General features: G+C 45.0%; 1 pseudogene; it reads left to right on the forward strand.

Annotated features, from left to right (window-relative positions):
* Nucleotides 1-9726: 9726 nt before the first annotated feature.
* On the forward strand, nt 9727-10568 carry LOC106590323 (leucine-rich repeat-containing protein 30-like; annotated as a pseudogene).
* Nucleotides 10569-12264: the final 1696 nt, after the last annotated feature.

The raw sequence follows: 12264 nt of genomic DNA on the forward strand, positions 1-12264 counted from the left end.
GCACCGTTTGTCACCGTTATAGTGCAATTAATGTATTGTTTAGTGTTGTGTTGTGTTGTGGCTTTGCTGGCATGCATCTTAACAATTTAGTTTGCCCCACCGAGATGTACATGCTAAAATCGACACTGAGTGATGCATGTTTTAACCAGGATGTTTAGTCTGTATCTGTATCTACAGCAGCTTCTATCAGGGAGGAACGTATTATGCCAGACTGAGGAAAGAGGCTAGTGGGTGTTTGTATAAATATGAGGGACATTGAACATAACCAGCATAGATACAGACAGACAGACAGACAGACAGACAGACAGACAGACAGACAGACAGACAGACAGACAGACAGACAGACAGACAGACAGACAGACAGACAGACAGACAGACAGACAGACAGACAGACAGACAGACAGACAGACAGACAGACAGACAGACAGACAGACAGACAGAGCACACATGGTTCTATTGATAAGGGGAGAAGGGGTTAAAGCAGGTACACTATCATTGCTCTGTTCAGAAGAGGGCTCTATGTTATGACTTCATGGCTTGGTCATCTGCAAGAGAATGGGACAGCGAGTTTATAAACAGGGCCCAGAAGGTCAGTGTCTGGTCTGGATAGGCCTTATCTGTCATACAGAGGAGATGGATAGAGGCATGAAAGCACAGTTCCAAAGACACGGTATTATTCTGATATTAGTATAGCAATGTAGTAGTGTAGTTCTGAACCAATGGGTTACCGACATAATATCCTCTGTGACTTGCAATGTATTCTATTGTTATGTATTTATTGTGACCAATGCAATATACGCTTTCTTTTCTCTTCTGGTGTTTGACTAACTGAAAGTCATGTTATTGGAACTCATGCCTTCAAGGGTACTCCTAGTCAAGCCTTAAGGTGTGGAGCACTGCTGGTTTCCTTTACCCTGATGGCTAGAGTCCATTCACCTGTTGGTGTCCCAGTTCTGAACTAGTCCCTGAATGAAGGGAAAGAAAAAGAACTAAAGGAATAAAGGAAATAGCAAGGCTATAACAGTTATAAATATAATAATTCCAAACATTTAAAATGTTATTTAAACTAGATAAATAATAGTAATAAAGTTGTCTTCTGAAGAGGGTGTGGGGCAGGCCTAAAATACAAAAAAATCATTTCAAACCCAATAGACAAGCCTAATGAAACTACAATGAACTCTTATCGAATATGGAACATTTTGTAATACATAACAACTCAAAATATGACTGAGACATACAATACTCAACAGTGTGGTCCAGAACTGGCACACCTTACTATTATTACACAGTTTCCAGAGCAACTTGTTGGTGTACTTTATATGTGGCCTTGTCCACCTCCTGGCCATGTTCCCTGGACTCATCTACTGTTTCAGGAATGACCAGAGTCAGCTCTTCAGAAATAAGTAACTGAGAAGGAGAGACCATTACAGGCTGACTACACCGACGCGAGCGTTGCAAAATACATTTAGAAATCTATATTATTCAATTATTACACCCACACAGCTCGTGCGCGCCAACGAGCGTCTGCGTTGCCAAGGGCTAAAATAGAAGTCAGTTCTAGTTCTGACGCAGATCGCGCTGCAAGTCCTGCCTCTCCCATCTCCTGTTACTGCTTAGGTGACGCTAGCCCTTTCTGTCACGCCCTGATCTGTTTCACCTGTTCCTGTGATTGTCTCCACCCCCTCCAGGTGTTGCTTATTTTCCCCAGTGTATTTATCCCTGTGTTTCCTGTCTCTCTGTGCCAGTTCGTCTTGTATGTTTAGTCAAGTCAACCAGCATGTTTTTCCCAGTCTCCTTTTGCTATTCTCCTTTTTCTAGTCCTCCCAGTTTTGACCCTTGCCTGTTTCTGGACTCTGTACCTGCCTGCCTGACCATTCTGCCTGCCCTGACCATTCTGTACCTCCTGGACTCTGATCTGGTTTTGACCTTTTGCCTGTCCACGACCATTCTCTTGCCTACCCCTTTGGATTATTAAACATTGTAAGACTCCAACCATCTGCCTCCTGTGTCTGCATCTGGGTCTCGCCTTGTGCCATGATACTCTCAAGGAGCCACACAGTGGTCACAACCGCTGAGGTGTCACTATGCCTTCCTTTGCAGATTAGGACTGTGTTGGACAGGGCTAGGGCATGGTGACACCTCCTTTCTAGGTTAGAGGATAAATGTCTTGGTTTGAGGGAAAAGTTGGAGCAGTCCACCATACTGGACAAGAGCAATCTGCACTCTGATCTGCTGCGCCATCTTGTGGTGATTTGGGATTAGTCGTATACATTCACTGTCATCATCAGTAGTACTTCAGAGTCATCTAACATGATTTCATTCCTAGACTGTAAAAATACTCAAACTTGACCTGTGTCAAGTGCTGTCTCTAACTCTTTCCTCCTTTTTCTCCATCTCCATTTCTCTCTCTCTCTCTCTCTCTCTCTCTCTCTCTCTTGTCTTTTTCAATGAAGTGTAATCACATCTGTCCCTACTCTACGTCTTTCTCTGTCTAGGGGGAATCAGAGATTCATAATGAGTCAGGCTGAGGCTTGGAGGCTGCTCTTCATTAGCCATGGAAGCAGCAGCTGAAGCCCATTTGCAGATCCTCACCGTTGGCACCATTATCCCGCTCTGCAAGTCCTGCCTGGCACTGGCACCGACCGGCAGCTCTACCAATTTGGGTGCCCATGGGTAGTGGCCGCTTTTTCCAGCTGGTCCTCCACTACTAATGGCACCAGGGCAGGACATGTGTGTATGCAGAAAGAGCCCAGGTACCTCAATCACATCAATCAGACGCTGAAGTGGAACTCCGGGAGCTGGCTCATTGACTCATCTGAGAATACTAGTGTCTGTCAGGTGATGCCATTAAGATGGTTGAAGTCATGTGAAGTCCGGCAGACAGACAGAGTGACAGATTAATATAATGAACAGAGGTAAAACACAGCATATCTATCTACCTTCCCTCTCCGGTGAGGCTCCATGCTCGACTGTGTTTGTAATGTGTGTGTCTCCCCAGGTAGGGCCTAGTTAGGCTACACAGCAGTACTTCATCATCATGGCGAGCACCTGTCAGAAGAACAATTGGTTTTTATCCTCAGATGCTGTTTCAACAGGCCAAACCCGATTTGGGTACTTTGTAACTGCATTAGCCGTATACTGTGGTCATACGTCACTTTCCCCCACCACCTCTCAGGGAGCATTACAAATGGCATCTTTATGTTGTGTAATAGCCTGTGGGGCTGATATCCTCCTTTCTATTCATCATACCACTCTATCTGCACATTCTTTTTATTCTATTTGCCTCTTGTTATGGCTGCAGAGCTAGATTAAGAAATTACATTTCAGATATGAAATAGTCCCCTGTTGAATATAGGAATGAATAAAAATGGAAAATATGGTTTAAGTCGTGGGAGAATGTGGGAAATTGAAAATATTTCATAGCTAATAGAATCAGTGCACCGGGAGACTCTGAACCATTACAGGAACTAAGAGAAATTGGCACAACTGTGGCCTAAGGTATAGATGCTTGTCTGTTTCATCCATTCAGGGGATCCCCTTACTGTGCAGGCTGGCGTGCCTTGGGAGAATGGGTGTGGGGACCGTGGCCTAAACCAAAGTAGGGATGGGGAAACGAAGCTTCCCAAAGCATTTCCAGCCAATTGTGTCGAAAATAGGTTAATTACTCTAGGCTATGATCAACCTGATCTTCAAAATAATTTAGAGCAGCCAAATTATTCTAGATCAGGTCCCACACGCCCTAGTACGTGTGCAGTGTAGCCTTCTTGGTCACGTACACATATTTTGCCAATGTCATGCTTATGTTTCTAGCTCCAACAGAGCAGTATACCTAACAATACAAAACAATACACACAAATGAAGAAATATCAGAATGAGCAATGTCAGAGTCTGGAAATATATATATATATATATATATATATATATATATATGTTTGTGTAAAATGGTGTGTATAGACAGTATGGACAGTATATGACTAGGAAAGGTGTGTAGAGCAGTAGTTATATAGGATGAGCCATGACTGGAATACAGTATATACACATATGAAGTGGGTAAAACAGTATTTAAACATTATTAAAATGTTCAATGACTTTGTAAATAGGGCAGCAGTCTCTAAGGTGCAGGGTGGAGTACCAGCTAGTAAGTTCAGGGTAGGGTAGTGGGCGGAGGCCGGTTAGTGGTGACTATTTAACAGTCTGATGGCCTGGAGATTCTGTTCCTGTTTTTCAGTCTCTCGGTCCCAGCTTTTGATGGTCCTCAGAGCATGTGCAGACCAGCTGACTAGAGTGTTTACGGACATATTCACTCTCTCCCTATACCAGTCTGTTGTCCCCCCTTGCTTCAAGATGTCCACCATTCTTCCTGTATCCAAGAAAGCGAAGTAATTGAACTATCGCCCTGTAGCACTCACTTCTGTCATCATGAAGTGCTTTGAGAGGCTAGTTAAGGATCATATCACCTCCACCTTACCCACTACAATTTGCATACCGCCCCAACAGATCCACGGATGACGCAATCGCCATCGCACTTCACACTACCCTATCCCATCTGGACAAGAGGAATACCTATGTAAGAATGCTGTTCATCAACCACAGCTCAGCCTTCAATATCATACTGACATTCAAGCTCATCACTAAGCTCGGGGCCCTGGGTCTGAACCCCGCCCTGTGGAACTGGGTCCTGGACTTCCTGACAGCCAGGTCGGGCAACAACATCTCCGCCATGCTGATCCTGAAAACGGGGGCCCCACCAAGGTGTGTTGTTATCCCTCTCCTGTACTCCCTGTCAACCCATGACTGCATGGCCAAGCCTGACTCCAACACCATCATCAAGTTTGCAGACGACACAAGAGTGGTAGGCCTGATTACCAACAAAGACGAGACAGCCTACAGGGAGGAGGTGAGAGCCCTGGCGGCATGGTGCCTGGAAAATAACCTCAACGTCAAGAAAACGAAGGAACTGTTCGTGGACTTCAGGAGACATCAAAGAGAGCACACCCCCATCCTCATCAACGGGGCTGCAGTGGAGAGGGTGAAAAGCTTCCTCTGCGTGCACATCACTGACAACCTGAAATGGTCCAGCCACACAGACAGTGTGGTGAAGAAGGTGCGCAACAGCGCCTCTTCAACCTCAAAGTGGTTGTTTGATGAAGCGACACTTTGGACGTCATTGATCACGTGCTTCTGATAAGGTGATACAGGCATTGGCACACTGCTTTGAAGTAAAGTGTTCAGCCAAATTTCGACACATGCCTCAGAGCTCCGGTATCAAACGTAACATCACTACAGCAAAGTGATGACAATGGATTGTGAGTATGTTTATGGCAAGGTTGCCCGTAGCCACTGGTACCTGTTCCCCTTTTCTCATGGCGCGCCTTCGTTGGCCAGAAATAAGAATATTGATTAAAACTTAATACATTGATTGAATAACTATGTGCTAATGAAACTCACAGGATGATTTAACCTGTTGTGCTGGTGTCCAGCAGCGTCAGCATTGATTGTACAGAGTGTGATGTGGTTAGCTGATACGTAAAATCAGCAACGCTTGGACAGAGGGACACACCCACTCTCCTCCTGATGTCTTCTTCGGACTCATTTGTGTTCCTCATCAGGTCTTTGTTTCACCAGAAGGCAAGCCATAGGGTACAAACATAGAGCTTATCAGTAGCCAACTCTGACTGCTTGTGAATGCGTGACCAATCTCCAAATCCCAACAAACACAAACACAAACACAAACACAAACCCCCATCAAACTTTCCCCAAAACTTGGCAAGGAAAGCTATGCAAATGAGGTCCTCAGTCAAGACACTGCACGTGGATAATTGGCATTCATAATTTCCGACAACACCAGAATAACTAGCTGGTAGCACATAATCCGCTACCAGACACTCTTCCTTGTCTTGAATCTATTTCCCGGGATAAACACGGCGGAACGAGGCGGTTTGTGATCAGCCGCCGGTGGTGATAGCTAATCTGAACCCGGCAGGTACGACACCAACACAAACCATGCATGAACAATACTTTCAAAGAGGCCCATCTCTCGTCTGCTGACTCTTAGTTTATTTCAGTCCATCCAATCAGAGACAGTAAGTTTATTTCAGTCCATCCAATCAGAGACAGTAGCCAGGGAATTGGGTGCTGCTTCTTCCAAAATCTTCCCCTAGGGAAAACAATGATCTGGCTCTGATTATGGGATTCCGGGATTCCCCAGGGCCAGGAATAATCCTTCCTGCTTTTTTTTCCGTCGGAGAGGGGGCATCCTGGGCTTATCAGTGGCACCATGCTCAATGATAGCCGAAAGGCCTGTGTGATAATGTTCCTGTCTCTCACTGTCATTCTGCATCAATACCAGCACACTACCTGCAGACTGCTAGTGCTTCCAGTATATGGCATAAACCAGAAAGACAGATCTTTGGATATACAATGTGCACCAGTAATGTTGTTTTTACAGCGCAGTGAATTCTTTTTATGTTGATCTCATGACTGATAAATGATTGAAAAAGTGAGGATGGGGAAATTAAATCTGGAACAGGTATCCACTGTCTTCTCATCCAGGAATAACAACAGTAGAGATGCAATTAATTTTCTGTTTCTCAAAACTGTGCTCACTGGATTAGATATTAATTCATGAACATGACCTATATATTAATGTTTGTAGTCCATATATACAGTTGAAGTCGGAAGTTTACATACACCTTAGCCATACACGTGAATTTTGGCCCATTCCTCAGGACAAAGCTGATGTAACTGAATCAGGTATGTAGGCCTCCTTGCTCACACACGCTTTTTCAGTTCTGCCCACACAGTTTCTATAGGATTGAGGTCAGGGATTTGTGATGGCCACTCCAATACCTTGACATTGTTGCCCTTAAGCCATTTTGCCACAACTTTGTAAGTATGCTGGCACCCAGGTGCTTCACGGTTGGGATGGTGTTCTTCGGCTTGCAAGCGTCCCCCTTTTTCCTCCAAACATAACGATGGGGTCATTATGGCCAAACAGTTCCATTTTTGTTTCATCAGACCAGAAGACATTTCTCCAAAAAGTACAATCTTTGTCCCCATGTGCAGTTGCAAACCGTAGTCTGGCTTTTTTATGGTGGTTTTGGAGCAGAGGCTTCTTCCTTGCTGAGCGGCCTTTCAGGTTATGTTGATATAGGACTCGTTTTACTGTGGATATTGATACTTTTGTACCCGTTTCCTCCAGCATCTTCACAAGGTCCTTTGCTGTTGTTCTGGGATTGATTTGCACTTTTCGCACCAAAGCACGTTCATCTCTAGGAGACAGAACGCGTCTCCTTCCTGAGTGGTATGATGGCTGCGTGGTCCCATGGTGTTTATACTTGCGTACTATTGTTTGTACAGATGAACGTGGTACCTTCAGGCATTTGGAAATTGCTCTCAAAGATGAACCAGACTTGTAGAGGTCTACAATTTATTTTCTGAGGTCTTTGCTGATTTCTTTTGATTTTCCCATGATGTCAAGCAAAGAGGCACTGAGTTTGAAGGTAGGCCTTGAAATACATCCACAGGGACACCTCCAATTGACTCAAATGACTTCAATTAGCCTATCAGAAGCTTCTAAAGCCATGACATAATTTTCTGGAATTTTCCAAGCTGTTTAAAGGCACAGTCAACTTAGTGTATGTAAACTTCTGACCCACTGGAATTGTGATACAGTGAATTATAAGTGAAATAATCTGTCTGTAAACAATTGTTGGAAAAATGACTTGTGTCAAGCACACAGTAGATGTCCTAACCAACTTGCCAAAACTATAGTTTGTTAACAAGAAATTTGTGGAGTGGTTGAAAAACGAGTTTTAATGACACCATCCTAAGTGTATGTAAACTTCCGACTTCAATTGTAGTCACCTTAGCCTTGACACCCTGCTTTATTGGTTCAGATGGCATATTCAGACAGTGAACTGCCTTGTTCAACTGCAGCGTTAAAACCTCTTCAAGTAAAATATGTTTATTTTTACTTCTCTGTTTTGGTTTGAGGGGGAGGAGGTGGGAGTGGGGGGCTAAGGGGTATATTAAGGCTGAATGAGGCACTCAGTTTGTGGGTCAAATTGTCAAGTGAGTTGCATTTCCCGAGGAATTCCACTAATGCCGGTACCCGGGGTCCTTTGAGCTTTGACACACACAGTTAGTGAATGAAAATAACCAAAACCAAAGTTTAATTTAAACATGCATTGTGTAGGCCAATAGAACGCTGAATAGTACAGTAAAGCGGTTTCAAGTGTCTTACAGGTCTCCAATGGCATTTGAGATAACTTCAATGACAGCAGGACACAGTCTGAGATTTAGACTAATGCTCTTGGTTCTGAGCCAAATACCAGAGCCCAGTTTGTAACTCAGTGCATGTCTCTCCATACCTCCTGCAAAGAGGGTGACTTTTTACTTTGATAATGACCTACTCCTAGTTCTATGTGTGCTTAGGGTTGAAGGACAAACTAACCCCAACTATCCCAACTAACAAATTCTTATTTACAATGACGGCCAACCCCGGGCCAAACCCGGACAATGCTGGGCCAATTGTGCGCTGCCCTATGGGACTCCCAATCACGGCCGGATGTGATACAGCCTGGATTTGAAGCAGGGACTGTAGTGACGCCTCTGTGCCTTTGACCGCTGTGCCACTCGGGAGCCAAAGGAAATTGGTATTGGTATTTTATTTTATTAGTCCACTATTGATACATTCCCAAAATCTTTAAAAGAAAATGAATGTCTACAAAGAAAGTCCCCTACCGTCTCCAACCCTATTGGGGTACCGGACACCCCCGCAGTCCCTGCAAGTCGGGGGGCGCACGAGCTCTCGTGACATCGATCTCTATACATTTTTTATTTTATAAAGAATTTTGACAGTCACTCTCCAAAAAGTCATTTATAAACCTTTTTAATTTCCATATACTAGGAAGCTAAGTATTTGTTTCTTGGGATTCAAAAATGTGACTGATCAAAGTGCCTTGGGCCTTGGAAAAAAATAGGCTAATTGAACTGATTGAAATTAAGGGCATATCGGTGAACAAATGCTGTGGTCAAGGCTACGACGGCGCCAGTGCAATGGGTGGACCTTACTCAGGTGTTCAAAAGTACACATCAGACTGAGAGCCTAATGCTTCTTAGGTACTTCTTTTTTAGTTTTAGTTGAGAAAAAGATCTCGCTGCAGAAGCGACAGTTACAGGGATGGTTAGCTGTGTAAATCAAATGACTTTGGGCGAAAATGGCATCCTCACACCCTCTGCGCAATTAAGGTTAGTTATCGCCCGGGCCGGAGTGCTGAAATGACAGAGGCAGCTAAAGGGGGTGGATGATATGGGGGCGCGGGGTGGGAGGCTAGGGGTGAAACTTCGTAAGTGTGGCTGTGGTGGTGGTGCTGCCCAGTCAGTGTGGGCTAGCGGTTGGTTTCAGCCACCTGCTCCTTCTCCTCTTGTCAGCACACTCCTCCTCAGATCCTCAGAGCTGTCCCCTGGACAAATACACACATTATTACTGCTCTGCTACACTCCACTACACTTGGCCAGCACTTACAAAGAGGATATCCAGCGACATTTATTATCCAAAAGTGAGAATGTCCACAGTCTCTGCTGACTGTCCCAGCTCTGCCCAAAGCTACTTAGCTGCCAAACCTACTGGTCTAGGTGGTTCTGTAGCTAAGGCTTCCGGGTAATGAATGCTCTTGGATATCTTGTTGTCTAGACATTGGGAGTCCTGCTGAGGAAGCATCAATGGGAGCCAAGCAGTCCAAGGAGGAGATGAAGAGGCAGGTGAGGAAGAGTGCCGGACGTGAGGAGAGCTTGACATCAGCGGAGCGGATCCGCAACCACACATACAAACAGTGGGGCTACAGCATGCTGAGCCTGGCCCGCCGCGGCCTCAAGGAACCCCCAGAGGAACTGTGGGATGTGATGGAGCTTGAGAAGCTCAATCTGTCATTGAACTGCCTACGGGCTCTGCCCCCCGCCCTTAGCATCCTCAGCAACCCGGTGGACCTCAACCTGTGGGGGAACCAGCTGACCAGCCTGCCCCCGGAGATCGGCCAACTCAGGCACCTCCGTGTCCTGTTCTGCTACCGCAACCAGCTGACCGAGGTCCCAGAGGAGCTGGGAAACTGCACCAGGCTGGAGGTCCTCAGCCTGACCAACAACCAGATATCTGGCCTCCCCGCTTCCTTCGCCAGCCTGACCTGCTTGCGCAAGCTCAACCTCAGCCACAACAAAATTGTTCACATCACCGGCTGCATCTACACCATGAGGAGTCTGGTGTTCCTCCACTTGGCCTGCAACAGGCTGGAGAGCATCGCCGAGAGCATCGCGGCGCTGGTGGAGCTCAAGATCCTCATCGTGGAGATCCACTCGCTCCCCAAGATGATCTGCTGCCTGACGCGCCTGGAGCTTCTCAACGTGGACTTCAACGACATCTAGAACGTGCCCCAGGAGATGCACCAGCTCAGCAGGCTGGAGAAGCTGGCCTGCCACCCCTTGGATAAGGGGCTCCACATCATGCAAAACTCAAAGAAGTGCTGGAAGGAGGACTCACCGCCCTGTTTAATTATCTCAAATCTAATTGAGACTGGCCACAGAAGGAGGGAAAATTCCTGGTCTTGATCCGTGTGCATTTCATCTGGAGACCCACTTTTGGTCTCCATAAGGGAACTAATGTACTTCCATTGTTGTTGCTCATGAGTAGGATAAGATTTTGGAGTGACCCTCAACATGCATGAGAAAAGGAAGAGAAAAAGCTTAGATTGCTGTATTTGAACTTTCTGTATATAACAAGACGATGCAAAAGACTCTGCAACTGTGATTATGCTAAAATGATTAGGCTATTAATTAAATGACTGTAGTCCTGATTCTAAGGGTGCTTATGTAGAGTTCTACCTAGTAACTCTATTTGCATAAATTGGGACATGTTATCCTTGTAAACTCCTTAAAGCAACTTACAAGTGAGTGAAAGGCTCAGTGGGGCTAAACACATTGAATTGAAATAGACTTGGACTGTTGGGAGGCCGGGTTAGAGGAAATAGATTAACGTGTAGCGGAGCTCTGACGTCAGATTCTTCACACTCTCTACCAGAGAAGTCCAGAGACGGGAAGAGGTCATGTTTCAGGTCCCGAGTGAGAACAACTAACAAAGCCAGGGGCTGTTTGTTCTTAACTAGCATTGTATTTCTCCCTCATTTGTTTTGTCTTGCTGTTGGGGGAGCGAGCCTGGGCATTTCTCTGACCTGCTGCATATAACTTGCTGATCCCGGTTGACCTCCACTCCCCCAGCCTCTCGTTTAGCTATCTAAACTATCCTTCCAGGATTAAGATTGGGATGCTTCCATTACATCAACAAAAAGGTCAGCCTTGAGCCCAGCCGTGTTTGCTGCTGTAGTTACCGACCACTTCGTTTAAGAGCTACAAGCAAAATGCTGTTGCCAGGCTCCAATCCCAGCCAGCTTGAAGGATCACATGCTATACTGCACACAGTCAATGGATCTACAGTCTTATCGTGGCTATTGGATTGACATTTGGGTTGGAGTAGCATTTACGTTTTTTAATGTAGCACCTCATTGCACCTGAAGGTAGCATTTCCAAAACCAACCCAATTATGTGTTATTTGCTGCCTGACTGTAAAGTAAGCTATTTTAAAATGTAGTCTTATTGCGTAGGATTGTCTTTTAGTGTGGTTTGAGTGGCAAATTACTATTTTATCTGCCTGTTCTTATATAAACTGAGGTGTAAATAAACACTAGATATTTATTCCCCAAAACACTTTGCCTGAAATATTTCTGTGAACTCAGAAATCTCACACAACACAAAAGGGTTTATGTAAAAGTGAATGTGTGTTTTAGAAACTTTGTATCAACATCATAGACATTCAACATGTACTATTCGTGGCTGCATCTCAGACAATCCATATAAAGACATCACAGTGTATTTGTCACTTGCAGTAAATTGTAACTTGTGTGATATACACATTAACATTCTGATACATATAAAGAATGTCATAGGCAAGCTTGTAAAAGTCCTTTCCCTGAGATGTACTATTCAAAATGACTATGTGGCTTGGGCATTGAGGTGAGACACTGTTGCTGCAGGGTGGTACATTGAGTTACAGGGACCTCTTCTGACATGGCTCGTCTGGTGCGGTTGTTTGTTTTGAATGCAATTTAGATTTGGACACGAGTAAGGATTTTCTGTCAACCCGAATGACACCTCTACAACACTTATCAAACATTAAAGGCTAATCTTCATCGAGCAGTGGCCATTCATCTCAAT

This window comes from Salmo salar, chromosome ssa29 (assembly GCF_905237065.1).
Source record: "Salmo salar chromosome ssa29, Ssal_v3.1, whole genome shotgun sequence".
Classification (NCBI taxonomy): Eukaryota; Metazoa; Chordata; class Actinopteri; order Salmoniformes; family Salmonidae; genus Salmo; species Salmo salar.